The 17,221-nt window shown below is 50.8% G+C and overlaps 1 protein-coding gene across 1 annotated transcript in view; it reads left to right on the forward strand.

Annotated features, from left to right (window-relative positions):
* LOC139061384 (ATP-binding cassette sub-family C member 2-like) overlaps window positions 1-17,221 on the forward strand; it is a 485,203-nt gene that overhangs the window by 284,104 nt on the left and 183,878 nt on the right. The gene's annotated exons all lie outside the window — the stretch shown is intronic.

A 17,221-nucleotide genomic window follows, 5' to 3' on the forward strand; every position in this document is an offset into this window, starting at 1 on the left:
ATTTTACGTGCGCACCCTTGTCATTTATCTCCAATCGGCTAAATTCGTAAATAAAAGCAGCTCGACTGAACATGCGAAAATACTTATCAGCCGAGTCTTTAAATTGTCTTCCTCGTAATACGGTGTCAATGCTTTAGATTCCCGGGACGTTCACGCGCTTTGCTTGGCAGCTATAGCCAATGTGTTTAGCGCAGCCAATTACGCACATACGTGACCAAAGGTCTGGTAGAAAACTGTTCCTTATATGGTTCTTTTTTAAAATTCCGAATATTCTTCGCTCAAGATGTGGACTCGTGTAAAATTGGGGTAATGCCAGGGAAGACACCAGCTGCTCAGAATGGGCACAGGACCTGTCCTGAGCAGATGATGTTCGTGTGTTCTTTCCTAGAATTGTGAGCATGGTTCATGGTACCAGCAACCAACTCGCTCAGCTTTCCACACAGCGTGTGGGCGACATCCAGGCCTCTCTTCTTAAATATGGATAATCTTCAAACTCACGACGACTGGCGAGAGCGTCTGGTGTTAGAGTTGTTGCCCATTCCCGTTTCGCCAAGCCGGCTATGCTGCTCGGCTTCTGTGGATCCATGCTCAGTCTGTCACGTGTCAAAACGTGTCCTACGCACCGCACAGGCTTCTGTAGAAAACGGCGTTTCCTGTCATTCAGTTTCAGGCTGTGCTTTTGAAATCTTCGCAGAACCTTTACGAGGTTGACATCAAGCTCGCTTTTCGTTCGGCCCCACACCGGTTTATGACAACCCCTGTGCCTTTGAGACCTTCTAGTACTCATTGCATGGTACATTGGGATACTTATGGCGCGGACATGGTACCAAACGGCATAAGTAAAAATCTTTAACCGTCATACCGCGTGCTCATTGTGCATATTTTGGTGCTTTCTTCTCTAGCGTTATTTGTCGGAAACCCGAGGCTGCATCTAAAATAGTAAATTACTATGCACAACCGACAGAAGGTGCTATGTCTTCCAATCTTCGTACTTTATAGTGCTCACGAAATTGTGCATGGTCTGAGAAATTTAGACAAATTGGTGCCTTCTTTCCTTTAATGACGACAGCCATGTTGCTTGCTCAGGCACTTGACTCCGTCACTTGCACGATCTCGCCTTCTGTCTCTACGCAATCCAGTTCTGCTGTCACCTTACTTTCCACTGCGAATGGAACCAGCCGTACTGGCTTGATTGGTCCCTGGGAAGAAGGCTTGAGTTTAAGGCCGTGGGCAATACTTTTCAATTGGCCTAGGTCGCTGAACGCGTCTTTGTATGGTTTGCCAGCCTCATAAAGTTATATTTGCAATGCAGAAGCGATTCTTTGCAGCAAGCTTAGCTCTTCCCCTGAGCGTCACGGGAACTTCGTCGTATGAAAAGGTGGCAGCGCAAAAAGGCATGGACGTAGACCGCTCCATTTTGACGTCTCGTCTCCATCCATATCGTTTTGCGCAGCTGCCTTTTCAAATATGTGGCTCCCCCTCCCCTCCTCCCCTACACGCCCAATTCGCCACATTATTAAGCTTCGTCGTCCACAACAAAAAGATACGCATGAATCTCGCCCTCTGTAGTTGCAACTTTGAGTCGAGCTCAATTGGCAGCCAAAGAACCTGTTTTAAGCTATAGATTGCAGTCGTGCAGCTGCTCGTTTGTGGTGTTTTATCGGGTTTCCTGCAGAGATACAGGCTGACCAGAGGACAGTATTTACAAGTGCTTTAACCACGACGTTCCTAGAAAGGTGTGAGGTGCGGCTCATACACAGCTCCGTGTACCATCCACAATCAAACAGCGTTGAGAAGATGCACTCGGTGCTTAAGAGGGTGTTACGTGCACTGTGCCATGAACACAAAGCAGACTTGGAGGTCTGTTTACCTGCAACCCTGTTCGCGTTGAGAACGGTCCCACATAAGGCAACGGGCTTCACTCCTAACGAGCTGGTGTATGGTCGGACGATCTGTTCCCCCCTCATAATGTTAAGAGAAATGTGGAATGGAACACGAGAAAGCCAGACGGTGGTGAGTTACATTTGAGAATTGCTGGATCGCTTAAGTGTCTCGAGATAACTGGTTGAAAAAAACCAAAAGAATCCCAGGAAACCATGACGGCGTACTTTGCCAGAAATGCGCGTAGGCGAACATTTAAGGTAGGCGACAGGGTCATAATCCTAAGGCCTTCACGAAAAAACTAACTTGAGGTACAGTGGGATGGACCAGTAAAGTTACAGTGACAGATGCGGAACGCTCCATAGAGGACAACCTGAATCTTTCTGTAAACTGAATGGCTCTCGACGCCTATCAAGTAAGCGACCTCCGGAAACCCTTTGAGGAATTTCGCCAATGCTTCAGTAGCCGGCCGGGGAGAACGACGTTCATTACTCATGAGATTGAGTTGACATTGGACGAGCCCGTCCAATCCGAACCGTACCAGGTCTCACCACGTCAGCGAGAAATAATGAAAGTAGAGAGCGAACGAATGCTTGAGTTGGGAATCATTGAGCCAGCAGACAGCGATTACACTTCACCGATGATTCTCGTAGAGGCGAGCGAGAAGGAGCCGCGTCCATGCGTGGAACATAGAAAATTGTATGCGATTACGAAAGACCAGCTTTACCCTACACCTAACATTGAAGAACGAGTTGAACGGGGGGAGGGGGGGGGTGGAGCCCATTACATTTCAACAATCGAGTTAGTTAGGGGGTACTTGTAGGTGCCCATGTCTGCAAGCTCACGTCGATGCGCAGCATTCACTTCCCCGCTTGGCCCATTCGGACCACTAATGTTAAGTTTGGGCTTAAAAACGCACCGTTTAGCTTTTACAAGCGGATGGATATTGTTTTGAAAGACCTCCAAGATTATGCGATCCCCTACTTAGCTTCCGGACAGGCCGCCATAGGAATATGAACCTGGCAACGTTTAACGCTAGAACGTTATCTAGCGAGGCGAGTCTAGCAGTGCTATTGGAAAAAATTAGAGGGCAGTAAATGGGATATAATAGGGCTCAGTGAAGTTAGGAGGCCAAAAGAAGCATATACAGTGCTAAAAAGTGGGCACGTCCTGTGCTACCGGGGTTTAGCAGTGAGACGAGAACTAGGAATCGGATTCCTAATTAATAAGAATATAGCTGGTAACATACAGGAATTCTGTAGCATTAACGAGAGGGTGGCAGTTCTTGTTGTGAAACTTAATAAGAGGTACAAAATCAAGATTGTACAGGTCTACGCCCCTACATCCAGTCATGATGACCAGGAAGTCGATAGCTTATACGAAGACGTGGAATCGGCGATGGGTAGAGTGAAAACAAAAATACTATACTGATAGGCGACTGGTATGCCAAGGTAGGCAAGAAGCAGGCTGGAGACAAGGCAGTGGGGGAATATGGCATAGGCACTAGGAATAGCAGGGGAGAATTATTAGTAGAGTTTTCGAAACAGAATAATATGCGGATAATGAATACCTTCTTCCGCGAGCGGGATAGTCGAAAGTAGACGTCGAGGAGCCCGAACGGCGAGACTAGAAATGACATAGACTTCATACTCTGCGCTAACCTTGGCATCATACAAGATGATGACGTACTCAGCAAGGTGCGCTGCACTGACCATAGGATAGTAAGAACTCGAATTGGCCTAGACCTGAGGAGAGAACGGAAGAAACTGGTACATACGAAGCCGATCAATGAGTTAGCGGTAAGAGGCAAAATAGAGGAATTCCAGATCACGCTACAGAACAGGTATTCGGCGAAAAGAATGCGCCTGCCTAGTTTAGGCAGTCCAGAAATTGTCTTGATATGCGTACGAAGCTAAATTCACTTTCGAGACCGACCACTGTACTCTAACCTGGCCCAGACACGTCCCCTAAGAACGGACGCTTGCTCAGATGGAGTCGACTTCTCCAGGATTACAACTTCACCGTCCGTTACAAAAAGGGCAAGTGAAATGGGAATGTGGATGGTTTGATGTGGTCATTATACACTTTGCTTATGTATAGTGATACAAGCTGTTTTCATTAATTCTTTGCCCCCTTTGTTTTGCAACGACAATATCACTCCGGCCTTGTCGGCATTCGGGGAGATTTGGAAAGCAGTTTAGAAAGGTGGTTGGAAGTGCTTTATCAAAATTGGGGAAAGAAAAAATCTGAGTTCATTTTGACCTTGTAATAGCTTGGTGAGTCAGGGGTGAAAATCCTGCGCTTGCGCGTGGTGCAGCGTTATGTTGTTTCGTTTGTTGTTTTACGTAAGCTCTCCAGGGTGCGGGATTCCGAAGTTCATCACACGAGGCTCGTCACCAGTACCCTACATGGTCTTTCAGTGCTCCTCATGGGCAGCGAATTGATTTCACCGACCATTACGAACTTCCGGGGCGAGGAGGAGCTGTTAGATACGAGACCTTTTTCTGAGCCTCCTTCGAAATTACCAAACCACATCGAATCTCCGACACACCTAATTAAGGAGCGCAGAAGCACATCTACCACGTTCCTGAGGCGCAGCACGACCAGACAAGTCGGCGACCCTCACCCACCTCGTGCGCCGCACGTGGAGTTGTAGTCGCACTGTTTGACTCTTTCTGAAAGTGAAACGGGAGCCTCGCATGGTTCCAGGCAATCTGGGTCCCGAGTGAAGCTGCTTTGTTGCTCTGAAAGGTCGCTCGAAAACAACCGTCTCCCCCCCGCTGAGCGCTTGGGAACACGGAGGGAACGACGGCTGTGAGTCACCGTGAAGCCTGGGAGCAACCCTCCATCCGCCTATTGTGACGGCAGTTGCAGACCAGAAGGGCATTACCGGAGGCAAGTGATCCCTCGGACCGTGGAGCCCTTGAAGCGATCGCCTGAGCCTAATGTGACTATACTCACACGGTTGCCTACCATTGGCCAAAAATGTCGACACCTGAGCGGGCTCAACGATTGGCCGAACAACACGTGACCTCGGGACACTGATGGGGTTGAAAGCCAGAGACAGGGAGCAGCAACCAAGCATTCCTTCTCTCATCTCTTTCGGGCTTCTTGCCACGGGCCGCAGAGTCTGATTAGCGGCCGGCCATCAATGATTTTGACTGTTAATGACTTGATGTTTTTAATGTAAATAATTTAGATAAACCTCCAGTTTTCATCTCAAAGTCCTCCTCAACGTCGGCCAACTCCTGCACTCAACGGCTAAGTCCAATATCTGGGAGATAGCGATGGCGTTTTTCCTCTAGATGTAACAGTGTGATGCTCACTTTCAAAGATGGCCAGTTGTGCTGGAAATATTTCCTGACGACTGAGAAACCCCTGTTACAATACACTTGCGCCCATTCAAGGATAGTACGAAACGGAATCGTCAAGGGTTATTTTCATTCGGCTGTAATAAAAACATTCAAGCACAAGTTCAGGGAAGCGTTCCTTGAGTAGCAGTCATCTCTAAAAGACTCGATGCCGTACTTTCATACTCCTATTATCCAGCGAAAGGCTAGTGAGGAGAATAAAATCGGAGGACAAGGGTAAGGAAAGAAGCCAAGAAAAAAATTTCGGTAATCCCTTATTTGCATGGCTTAACGCATAAGCTCAATATGGTTACCACCAAATTATGACGTGACTGTAGTTTTCCCGGCAAGAGACAAAAAGGGGGAGGGGATGTTTGCCCTGCGACAAAGAGTATGAATGATAAGAAGGTTAACAGTCTTACTCATGAGTGCCCAGTGTATGGCACCAGTTTTTACATTCTAAAACAAACGTAGTGCACAAAAATCCTTTCAAGTGCTGGTAGTACAATGCCCGTCAGACTGGCCTATGCATAAATGTATGGTTAAGAGAGCACCTGGACAGCCTGAGGGGAAGGCCCTTCACGCATTTGGCAATGCACTGTGCGCAAGGTTCAATGAGCCTGTGTAAACTACTGTGAGACCAAACTGCTATTATGTGTGTTAGTCCTAACCAAACAACGAGAGAAAGGAATAAAGGGAAAATCAGACATCCACCCGTTCGTAGCAATCGATACAAAGGAAACCCATACGGGTTCCTCAAAAGAAAAACCTCATAGTTGAAGAAAAAGTCGTCCTGATCCGGGACTCGAACCCGGGGCCAACCGCCTTTCCGGGGCAGCCGCTCTACCATCTGAGCTAACCATTCGGCTAGCAGATGGCAGGGCGAAGTCGAATTTGTCGACCACACGAAGCAAAGGTAAGAGTTTGACGTAGTAGCTCTAATAATATTTGGGGTTTTACGTGCCAAAACCACTTTCTGATTATGAGGCACGCCGTAGTGGAGGACTCCGGAAATTTTGACCACCTGGGGTTCTTTAACGTGCACCTAAATCTAAGCACACGGGTGTTTTTGCATTTCGCCCCCATCGAAATGCGGCCGCCGTGGCCGGGATTCGATCCCGCGACCTCGTGCTCAGCAGCCCAACACCATAGCCACTGAGCAACCACGGCGGGTAACGTAGTAGCTCTGCGGAAACCCGCAAGGTGGAGAGAAGTAATGAATAAAGGGGAAAATCAGACATCCACCCATTCGTAGCTATTGCTACAAAGGAAACCCATACGGGTTCTACGAAAGAAAAGCCTCATAGTTGAAAAAAAATTCGTCCTGCTCTGGAAAAAGCCTCGTGAGGCAACTATGAGGCTTTTCTTTCGGGGAATCCGTATGGGTTTTGATTGTAGGAATTGCTACGAACGGGTGGATGGATTTCTCATTACTTCTCTCCGCCTTGCTGGTTTCCGCAGTACTACTACGTCACAACGAGAGAAATTGTGAAAGCTTGGCACATATCTAGACTGCCGAGAGCATGTGCTAGCGATGCATATATCTCTTTGAATGATAGTGAAAAGACTTGCTCAATATTAGACTATAGTATGTCTATCATGCTGCAATTCTGAATGTTGTTATGTGTAACAGACGCCCTGTTGTCCATGCGGTGTGATGATGAGATGGTTCTCGAGTGTTATATATGTGCTGTTTTTAGCTATGGAAGTTCAGTTGTCAGTGTGCGCTGGTCTTTGGGTCATTTTCATGTTGTCTTCCTTTAGTGTGCGCAAAACTTTCCACAACGAAGTCAAACCAACTAGGCCACCTTTCAGTCCTGTGACAAGGACATGATCCAAGCACGCTACCCCTTGCAATCGGCGCGGCACCCATTGTCCGGCATGGCAGTCGATGTGATCACCGCAGCTATCGTGCCTCCAACGACGAACGAGACAACTGTGGCCTCGGAAAGTGTCTCGGTGGTCCAGCTACAAGCGCCGCGATTCTGGCCGCATGACCCCGCCTTGTGCTTTAGCCAGATTGAAGTAGCTTTCTACTTTCGACGCATCACTGCTTTAAGACGAGTACTTGACTGCGCACTCGGTCCTTTTGCCTGGTTGCTAACGAGTTCAGCGACGTTGTCACCGCTGTCCATCCTGAAACACCACACAACCATTTCAAGGCATTTGCGCTCACACGCCAGCCTCCTTCCTGGCACAGGCGCCTTCAGCGGCTGCTCACTATGTATGAACTCTGCAACAGCCAGCCTTTCCAGTCCCTTCGTGACATGCGACAACTCCTGAATGGCTGCGGGCCGGATAGGTGCTGCCCGATTCTTAGCGAGCTGTTTCCGCAGGGCTTGCCGCAAGATGTCGGCGTGGCATTCGCCACAGCACTGGATGTGCCTCCGGAAAAGCATGCGGAGTTCACTGACCGCGTTGTATATTACGCCAGCACGAGCCCCGTGCGACAACTGCAGTTATATATTCATACCCCGAGGCCCGTCAGACGCGGTTGGAGGCGAAAATTGGTGAGCTGGCTGAGCAGATCACTGCGGTACAATTTTCACCTCGTGAACGACATCGTTGTCACCCTCAAGGTTTAAGCCAATATAACTGTATAACTGTGTAATGATATAACGGCATATGAACGATTGAATGCGATTTCCGTTTTAGACCTTCCATTCTTAGGTAATTCAACATTTGTGCAGAAATCCTTTTCTCAAATTTCTTTATTTCTCGTGCATTCCCCCCTCTTCTGTGTTAGCTTTATCTATTTCCCAGTATTACTTACTTCCGATACACTACTCTCTATTAATATTTTCTTTAATTATATGCGTACTTATTTATCATTTCTGCACTAGCAATGATTCATCTGTTGTTTCTTGTCATTGTAACTGTTATGTTAACCAAGAACAGGAGGTCCCAATTCAGTTTCTACTATGGGACCTCCTTCTATAAACCTTTACCTGTAAAGTATGTTGGGTGATTAGTAAAAATTGCTTCATATTGCATTCAAGGCCATGACGATGGTTACTGCCAATACCATCGCAACTTTCGCGCCAGCGCACGCCGGTGTCGCAGTCCTTACTTCTGGCAAGGAAACTCAACAGCGAGTCACTGATGGCGGCCCATTACTCCTGAACATCTACAAGGCGCCTGTTTTACGTGACCGACAAACTCGTCTGACACAGTTTCTTTTTCTGCATGGGTGCTGAGGTATGTTTCATCCCAGTTACACGTACTGACAGTCAATGGTCTGCTGTCTCCTTGCCGCTTGAAGCGCTACACTCCAAAATGTGCACTTACCAAGAACATTCCCTCCAACATGACCATGGCCTAAAGCGCAGTTTTCGGTGGGTGTTTAGAGCCGCCGACGTGCACTTCGCCATTTTGGGAGCAGACTTCCTTAGTGCTTTCGGCTTCAGCATCGACCATGCGCTCGCGTCGCCTGTTATACACGACGACACGCGTGTCTGCTCACGCACTTCTTACGTAAGTCACTTCCACAGTGGTTGCGCTTCCCCAACCCGGACGTGCCCAACCCGGATGGGCCTTCAAGGAATTTCGCCTAGATTATCACTGATTTTCCAGCCATCACTCGGCCAAATAACCTGGAGCTCCCTGTTCGCCACATTGTGACGCATCACATCGTCAGCGCCACACAACCTCCAGCGTATTTTTTTGTCGACTGCAGCGACTTGTTGGAGACCAACTTGCCATCTCGTGTAGAGCGCTTGGGCACATGTTTCAATTAGGGGCCATTCGTCTGTCCTTCAGAAGCTGGCCATCTCTCTCTACCTGGTTCCCAAGAGCGACCCGAGTGACTGGCGTCCATGCGGCGACTAGCGCACCCTCAATACACTCACCGTTCCTGATCGCTGTTCGCTACCACACGGACACGACTTCGCGGCCTCCGTTGCTGACACCACCATCTACAGCAAAATTCATTTGGTTAACACCTGCCCTCAGATCCCGGTAGAGCCTGCTGAGGTTCCGTAGACAGCCACCGTCACGCAGTTTGTCCTCTTTGAGTATATACACATGCCGCTCGGGCTCCGAAACGCCGCACAAACGTTTCAGCAATTTATCAATGAAGATTAGATTTTCCCTAAGCCAATATCGAGGACTAAGTGGTTGCAAGTTCGGCTTCTGAACAGCAAGCTTCCCATCTGTGCACGATGTTTGCACGGCTTCAGAAACATGGTGTCATCGTTAATACAGACAAATGCGTCTTCGATGTTGATGATGTCGAGCGGCTTAGACACTGTTTAACACCTGAGGGCACTGGATCATTGGAAAGAAAAGCACAGGCTCTACGAGCGTTCCCACACCCGACGTCTATACGAAAGCTACCAGAGTTTCTTGGTCTCTCGAACTTCCACCATCGTTCCCTGCCCAAGATTGTGCAGATCATTCTTCCCCTTGCAGACCTTAATTTTCAACTGTGCACCGCCTCCATCTACTTCACCGGAGTGGACGCCTGCCGCCGACGATGTATTCACAGCGGCTAAGAACGCTTTGGCTGACGCAGTTATCCTCCAGCATCCTATGCCTCAAGCACCGACCCGTCCTGTCACGGACGCTTCCTCCACTGCAGCGGGCGCTATTTTCTGAAAGGCGCTATTCTCCAGCAGTACCAATGCGGCTTTTGGTGTCTACTCAGAATTTTCTAAAAAAACCTGAAACGCCCCGAGAAGCGGTACAGCACATTCAGCCATGATCTTCTTGTTGTTTATCTGGCTGTGCAGCACTTCAGACACAACCTAGGGGGCACGATGTTCTCTTCTTAACAGATCATAACCCCTCACATATGCTTTTCACGGGAATCATACGATCTACACATCAAAAAGGATTCACCCTCTGAATTTTACCTCGGTGTGCACGGTTGACTTACGCTACATTGTAGGGCCCGTCAAGACTACTACAGAGCCTTTTCACGTATCGACGCCATTTCGACAAGTATGTTGGACTTCGAGGTGATCGCGGCAGCGCAACAGTATCACAGTGAACTGGCTGAGCTACGCTCTATGTCTACATCGCTCGCCCTCTTGGGCGCCACTGTATGCGATTGGTCGACTGACCAATCTCATATTCGTCGAAGAATCTTTAAGATGCTGCACAGCGCCAGCCACCCCGGAGTTTTTGCTACACAGCACCTCGTAGCCTTGCACTTCTTGTGGCCGAGCACGAACTCTGACGTCCACCAGAGCGCACGTGATTGTGTCCAATGACAGCCCGGCGAAGATTACCCGACACACAAAGCCACCGATAGAACATTTTCTCCCTGCCGAACACGCGTTTCGGCCACATGCACATCGACATCATTGGTCCTTTTCCTTCGTGCCGTAGTGCCCTATATACCCTCACTTTTGTGGACTAGTACATACACTGGTCAGAAGCATCCCCGCTAGAAGACATCACCTCAATTACCGTGGCATCAACATTTGTCAGAGAGAGAGAGAGATAGAGAGAGAGAGAGAATAAACATTTATTTCGCAAAGCAAGTAGAAAATTTCCTTGATGAGTGGGGCCCTCAGTCCAGGGATCCATTGCCATGCGCGACTTCACGAGCCTGCTGGATCAGCCGTTGCTGTTCCTGCTGGCTTGTGCTGAGCAGCGCAAACTCCCAAGAGGAAAGGGTAGGGTTGGGTATAGGACGAACACCTGAAGGGTTAGGGCATTCCCATATGGAGTGATACACCGTGGGTTTGGCCCCACAGTGTGGACAATAGGAAGGGTACAGGGTGGGATGAAAGATATGTAGCATGTGAAGACAAGGAAAGCAATTGGTCTGCAGTTGCCGCCAGACAGCGGCATCTGCCCTATTAAGCGAAGGATGAGGAGGGGGATAGTTATGGCGACTTTGTCGGTAGAACTAGAGTGTCTCGGTGCACTGTTGGGGCTCTGGCGGTGCGTTGTCTGGGTTGGACAGCTCTTCCGATGGTGCAGGGCCAGTCAGACCTCGGGCTACCGCATTAACGCGTTCATTACCATGGAGAGAGGCGTGTCCAGGAGTCCAGACGATACGCACCCTGTGTAACGTGGGAGGGGGGACAGAGGAGGGAATTCGATGTGTGTGTGCAGTCACGAGTCCTTGCGCGTGGGCCCGGCAGGCATCCTGCGAGTCTGTCACTATGGTGATGGGGGTGTCTTCTGCGGAAAGGGTCGAGGCATGGACAATGGCCAGGGCTATTGCCCCTTCCTCTGCTGAGCAGCTGTGCATTGTTAGAACTGTGGCACACACCCTAAGTGCGTCTGTATTGTCAGTTACAGCTAAACACATGGCCCGTTTCTGTGGGTAGCGGGCCGCGTCAGTGTACAAAACTGGTGCAATTGTGGTGCGGTCTCCAAAAATCATATCATATGTGTGACTTGTGCTGTCTGCTGACCCAAAAGGTGCGTAGTGTGCGAGGCTTTGCCATCAGACTGAATGTGGAGGCCCAAGATACGGAGTCTAGCTACCTGAGGGATGGGGCTGCCGTGTGAAAGCAGGGAGATACTAGGGGATTCATCGGTTCTGCGGCGCCGCCTGTGCACGAGGGGCAATTCGGACTTTTCGGCTGCACAGGAAAGGCCTCCCATGGCTGCATAGTTTTGCACGACACGTACATCTTCCTGGGGAGCATCCTGGATGGCCCCGTCGGATCCTTGGGTTGCCCAGATCGTTACGCCGTCGGCATAGAGAGCGTGCCGGATGGTGGGTATCTGGTCTAGTAAGGGTGGCAGATTAGCCATAGCCACGTTGAAGAGGGTGGGCGATAGGATCAAGTCCTGTGGTGTTCCTCTACCTGTGAGTGCGATGACGTCCGACCCGAGCTCTCTTATGCCAATAGTGGCTGTGCGGTCCGACAGGAAAGCTCTGACGTGGTTATAGGTACGTTTGCCGCATTGGGAAGAAGCCAGATTGTCGAGAATTAGGTCGTGAGAGACGTTGTCGAAAACCCCTTGAGGTCCAGGGCCAGAATAGCTCTGGCTTGTGCCGCAGTGGGGCCATCTACAGCGTCCTCCTTAAGCTGCAGCAAAATGTCCTGAGTACAGAGGTTAGGGTGGTAGCCGAAGAGTGTATCCGGGAAGAATTGGCTGTCTTCGAGGAATGGTTGTAGCCGCGAAAGTACAACGCGCTCGAAGAGTTTTCCTACACACGAAGTTAAGGATATAGGTCGGGGGTTCTGGAGGGACAGTGGCTTGCCTTGCTTAGGAGTTAGTATGATGTCCGCATGGCGCCATTCCTGTGGAAGCATGCCATTCCTCCAGTGGTCATTGTAGAATGCAGTTAAGTCTTTAATGGTCCCATCATCTAGGTTGCGTAGGACTGTGTATTGAATCTCATCAGCCGCGGGTGCAGTGTTGCGCCTAATGCCCTGTAAGGCCGCCCTAACCTCGGCTTCTGTAATATCGGCGTCTAGGGAGGTGGCGTCTCTGTGTGGGTAGTCTATGTAGGTGGGGCGGGTTCCTATAGCAATCTAGCGTTTCTGTAGAGTGTGAAGTAGAGTAGTGTCATCGAGGCCTGATTTGTGGAGGATGGTGCGGACTCTGTTGCTAGTGTGTATTTTGGTTTGCTTAGGGTTTAATAATGCGCGGAGTAGCGACCAGGTCCGAGGTGTGCTTAGCGTGCCGCTGAGGCGATCGCAAAGGCTATGCCAATTGTTATTAGACAGTTTTAGTTACACGTACGTAGAGGCTTTGCGTACGTAGAGCGTCTACGTGTGAGCAGTGCGCATGCGTATAACGTAGCGGGCGCGCGCGCGTCTCACGGACGTACGTGAGATTCAATTCTTTGCGTGCGTTTCTTGCGCACGTAGACAGCTTAGCGCTGGAGTTCCGCAAGATCACGAACAAGCGATAGCGGTCCGCGCGCGCGCAGATGGCTCGCATCGAAACACGGCGACAGGATTGAATTGGCTACCGCCGTGTTCACATTTCCCGATAGATGGGGCTACGGGGACCCTCTTGGCGTGCGTCGCGTACGTGTAGCTAAAAGCGTTTAAGATGGCGTGCACGTAAGGTACGTAGACTTTTCACGTTTGCGTACGTGAAGCATCTACGTACGTGTAACTAAAACTGTCTATTAGTGAGGGTGCTCACGTAGTCATCTGCCTCCGTAGTTAGGTGGGCGATACGCAGACGAAGAGATGGAGCAAATGGAGATCCACATAGCGTGTCTCTGTTGTCGCAGTGATGTGCTGAGTTGCACTTTTTAGATCAGTTTGAAGTTGTTTGATCCACTCCTGAAGGGAGAGGGTGTCCTGAGGAGCTAGGGAGGACCGTTTACGCCTAAATTTATCCCACTTTATTAGCTTAACAGTACGTACAGGAGTGCGTGTTGGGTGTACCTGCAGTTCAGTAGCTAGAATGTAATGATCGCTGCCCAAGTTTTCCACGAGATTGCTCCAAGAGTGTAGACCTACCCCTCTGACCATCGCGAGGTCAGGGCACGTGTCTCTGCTTACGCTGTTGCATAATCGTGTTGGTTTATCTGGTTTTGTCAGCAGAGTCATGCGATGGAACGCAAGAACTTGAGCAAGCCGGCGTCCTTTCGGTGTTTCTGTTTGGTAACCCCAGGCCGGGTGCGGGGCATTGAAGTCGCCTACAATGACCATCTGTTTAGCCACCTTGCATAGATATGCAAAAACATGTCCGAATTCATGCTTCATCGCATTAGGTGCACTGTAGATATTAAGCACAAACAGGCTCCTATGGGAGCGAGAGCACGGGACCAATTCGGGAAGTACGTGCGGTATGGGTGAGGTTTCGAGGGTGTGTTTGATAACGGTCAAATGTTTGTACACTAATGTGGCTGTGAGGTCTGGTGTGTTGCTATTTATTGTGTCTGCGTATGTGTTGTAGCCGCGAAGTATAGGAGTACAATGCACTTCCTGCAACGCTATTACATTGGAGGGAAGTGGCTGTGTGGCAATAAACGGCTTAAGGGATCCGCTTTTCCGGTGGTAGCCCATGCAATTCCATTGTCACAAGCTTAGGAGTTGGGGGGTAGCGCGTGTCCCTTTATGGTTTCTGGCCATGATCAAGTAATATTTGTGTTTGTTTTATACCCGGGAACTGTCCGGGTGGCGGCTCATTGGCCTGGGAGGTGCTGGGAAGTGAGTGTTCCGGGCCCAGTGAGGCGGGTGTTCGGTCCGGTGACGGTAATCGGGCAGGACGAAGGTAAGGATGTGATCTTTGTGTTTCACGTGAAGGGGACAGGGAGCGTTTGGATGAAGGCGGAGTGATCGAAAGTTGGCCAAGTGCAGCCGCTATTTCTCGTTTAATATGGTCCACTATCTGCTGGACAGCAGGTTGCAGGGCCTGTTGTATTAGCTGTTGAAGTGGCACTGTGACTTCAGCCATAATGAGCACCTTCAATTTTTTCGTTTCCGCCTGCCGTATGGCAACGAATTCTGTCTTTAGAGAGGCGGCCATTTCGTTCAGTGCCTGTTGTGTACAGTAGTCGGAGCGAGAGGTTTGTGCAGAGTTATTAAGATGCGGCTCATTGCCGGTCATCATGGGTTGCGGCGTGGCTTTGGGCTTAAAGTGTTGTGTGACTGAAGGTGAAGGGGTGTGAAGATGTGGAGAGGGGGATAGAGGTAGGAACTGCGCTGCCCAGCTTACCGCTTGCTCCTTCTTGGCAGATCCATTTCCTTTATGGCCATGGTCCCTCGAACGGCTGGTACTGGGAGTCCGGTCCTTGGAGTGGCTCTTGGAGTGACTCCGGTCAGTTTGGTGACGATCCGCGGTTGATCCGCGACTGCGACTTCGTCCTCTAGTCGACGGGTTCTCCGCGGATCTCCCCGGTGTCGTTGCCCCTTGGGTCACATTTTGCTGAGCGCTCTGCTGAGTCATCGTCCCAGGCTGGCTTTGCGCTGATCCAGGCGGGGGGCGCTCGTCCTTATGTTTGTTTTTTCACGAAGCACGCGCGATTTGTTGTGCGGCAGCAGTTGACGCGATGGGCAGTGAGGGTCAGTAGCGGGATGAGCGCCATTGCAGTGAATACATTTAGGTGTGCACTGATGCTCCTTCGGTGGGTTTGAGATGCCACACGCCGGGCAACGGGGTTTGTCCGGCGTGGGACAGACGTCCGCCCGATGGCCCATCGACAAGCACAAGCTACACACATGTTGGCGTGGTCGGTATACATGGCAGCGGAGTTCTGCTCCGTACATACGGACGTAGCGGGGTACGTGGGTGCCGGAAAATGGGATCAGGGCCGTATGCGTAGGTCCCATCATGCGAGCGTGTAAGACAGCGGCTTCTGAGCAGCGGAGGTTTCCTAGCAACGTCGTCGTAGTGGTGTTGGGCTCAAGGCCTTAAACTACACCCTTGCAGGAGTTGTCTGGGGCGGCTACGTACGCTTGGATGGGGTATTGGGTGAGGCCCATGGAGATGAATCGAACTTTCTGCAGCCATGTCGCGAGGTTCTCGTCCGGTGTGCTGAGCACCTCAAGATTTTGTTCAGTGCGGATGCGAATGATGAACTCGTTGAGCACAGCGCTGTCCAGCCCCGCCGCTGTGCCGATGGCTCGGGCAGCAGAAGTATGAGGCCACGCACCGAGGTTCAGGCCGTCTCTCGGGCGAAACAATCTTGTAGTCGTCGACAGGCAGTGGCGGGAGTCGCGCGTTCCTCTTGCGCGGTGCTTCGCGTGTCGGAGGAGGTGGCAGGTTTGCAGTAGCTTCTGCTAAGCGTTTCTTTTTCCGAGCGACGAGAAACCAGTTGGTGTCATCCTCGGCCTGACCGGACGAAGCGTCGGCGTCCATCGTGTCAGGGTAGCGGGTGTTGTCGGTCTCCATCTCAGCGGAGTAAATTGGCGTTGGAAAGGACGCGCGCTCGCGTCTAGGCTGGCGAGGTGAACGCAGGTAAGGCTCAGCGCGGCGGCGTCGGTGGTCCAGAACTTCAAAAGCCAATAAAATGTGAGTATCTCACCAGATCTTGGAGAAATTGAGCTCGATCGATGCCGCCCGCCGAGCTGCGTCGTCTGAAGATATTTGCAGCGGTGAGAAGGCAGGGGAACCACTCGTTGATGGTTCGAAATGTGGAGCCCGTACTGAGTGCGGCCAGTCACTGCGGCAGCAGCCATTTGTCAGAGGCTTTGCTTCCCACTTTGATGGCCCAAGCCGTCGCGACCGACCATTGGCGTCAATTTAGATGCGACCAGTTATGCGAGGTGGTAACCCTTTTATGCGAAGCATATTACTAGAGCTCAACCCAGCTACTCAGGTGCGGCGGTGTCGCCTTCAATACCACGTGACACCGTGACGTCACGACAGAGGAGAAACGGGGCTCCAACTCGCGCCGTCGCTCGCGGCGTCGCGGCGGTATATAAGCAGCTGCGCTTGCCTCTGCTAGACACTCACGAGGTGAGATGCCTCCTGGAGACAGAGCTGCTCGTTGGAATGAGAAGCGAAGGTTGCGGCGTGCTGCAGAGACTGTTTCTAGGTGGATTAGCTACGGCGCAGCGACTACGCGCCCCGCATCGGACGCGGTGAGCGTCGAGCAACGCAGCGTTCGGCATGACAACGATATGTGCGCCTGAGCAAGCGCCGCGCGCCTGAGCCGACGCCGACGACACCGGCTTTTCTGCGACACGAGCTCCTTAACGCTGTCGCGTTAAAATAAAGGCGAGTATGCTTCGCATCCTGGGCTTGACCTTAGCTAAGCCGCAGCCAGTTTTTTTTGTCCGTTAGACAAGGACCTCGCCAGGACGACCCACGTTTTCGTCCACCGGAAACACATTTGACCGTTTCTAGCACCGCGTTATACGGCCCATTTCTTGTTCTCCGGTGAGGTAAGAAGACGCTGACCATTCGTGGTAATGGCCGTGTGAAGAAGGTTGTGACAGTCGATTGCGTCCAGTCAGCGTTTGCATCAAACGCAGCGCTCACATCAGAGCCACATGAGGCCTCTGTCTGTCCCATCGCTATCGAATGAAACGCGAGCAGCGGAGCACCTCATTGAAGGTAAAGGTATCAGTCATCACGACTGATAGGAGCGCACATCCGGTTTGACAGCATGC

This window comes from Dermacentor albipictus, chromosome 6 (assembly GCF_038994185.2).
Source record: "Dermacentor albipictus isolate Rhodes 1998 colony chromosome 6, USDA_Dalb.pri_finalv2, whole genome shotgun sequence".
Lineage (NCBI taxonomy): Eukaryota > Metazoa > Arthropoda > Arachnida > Ixodida > Ixodidae > Dermacentor > Dermacentor albipictus.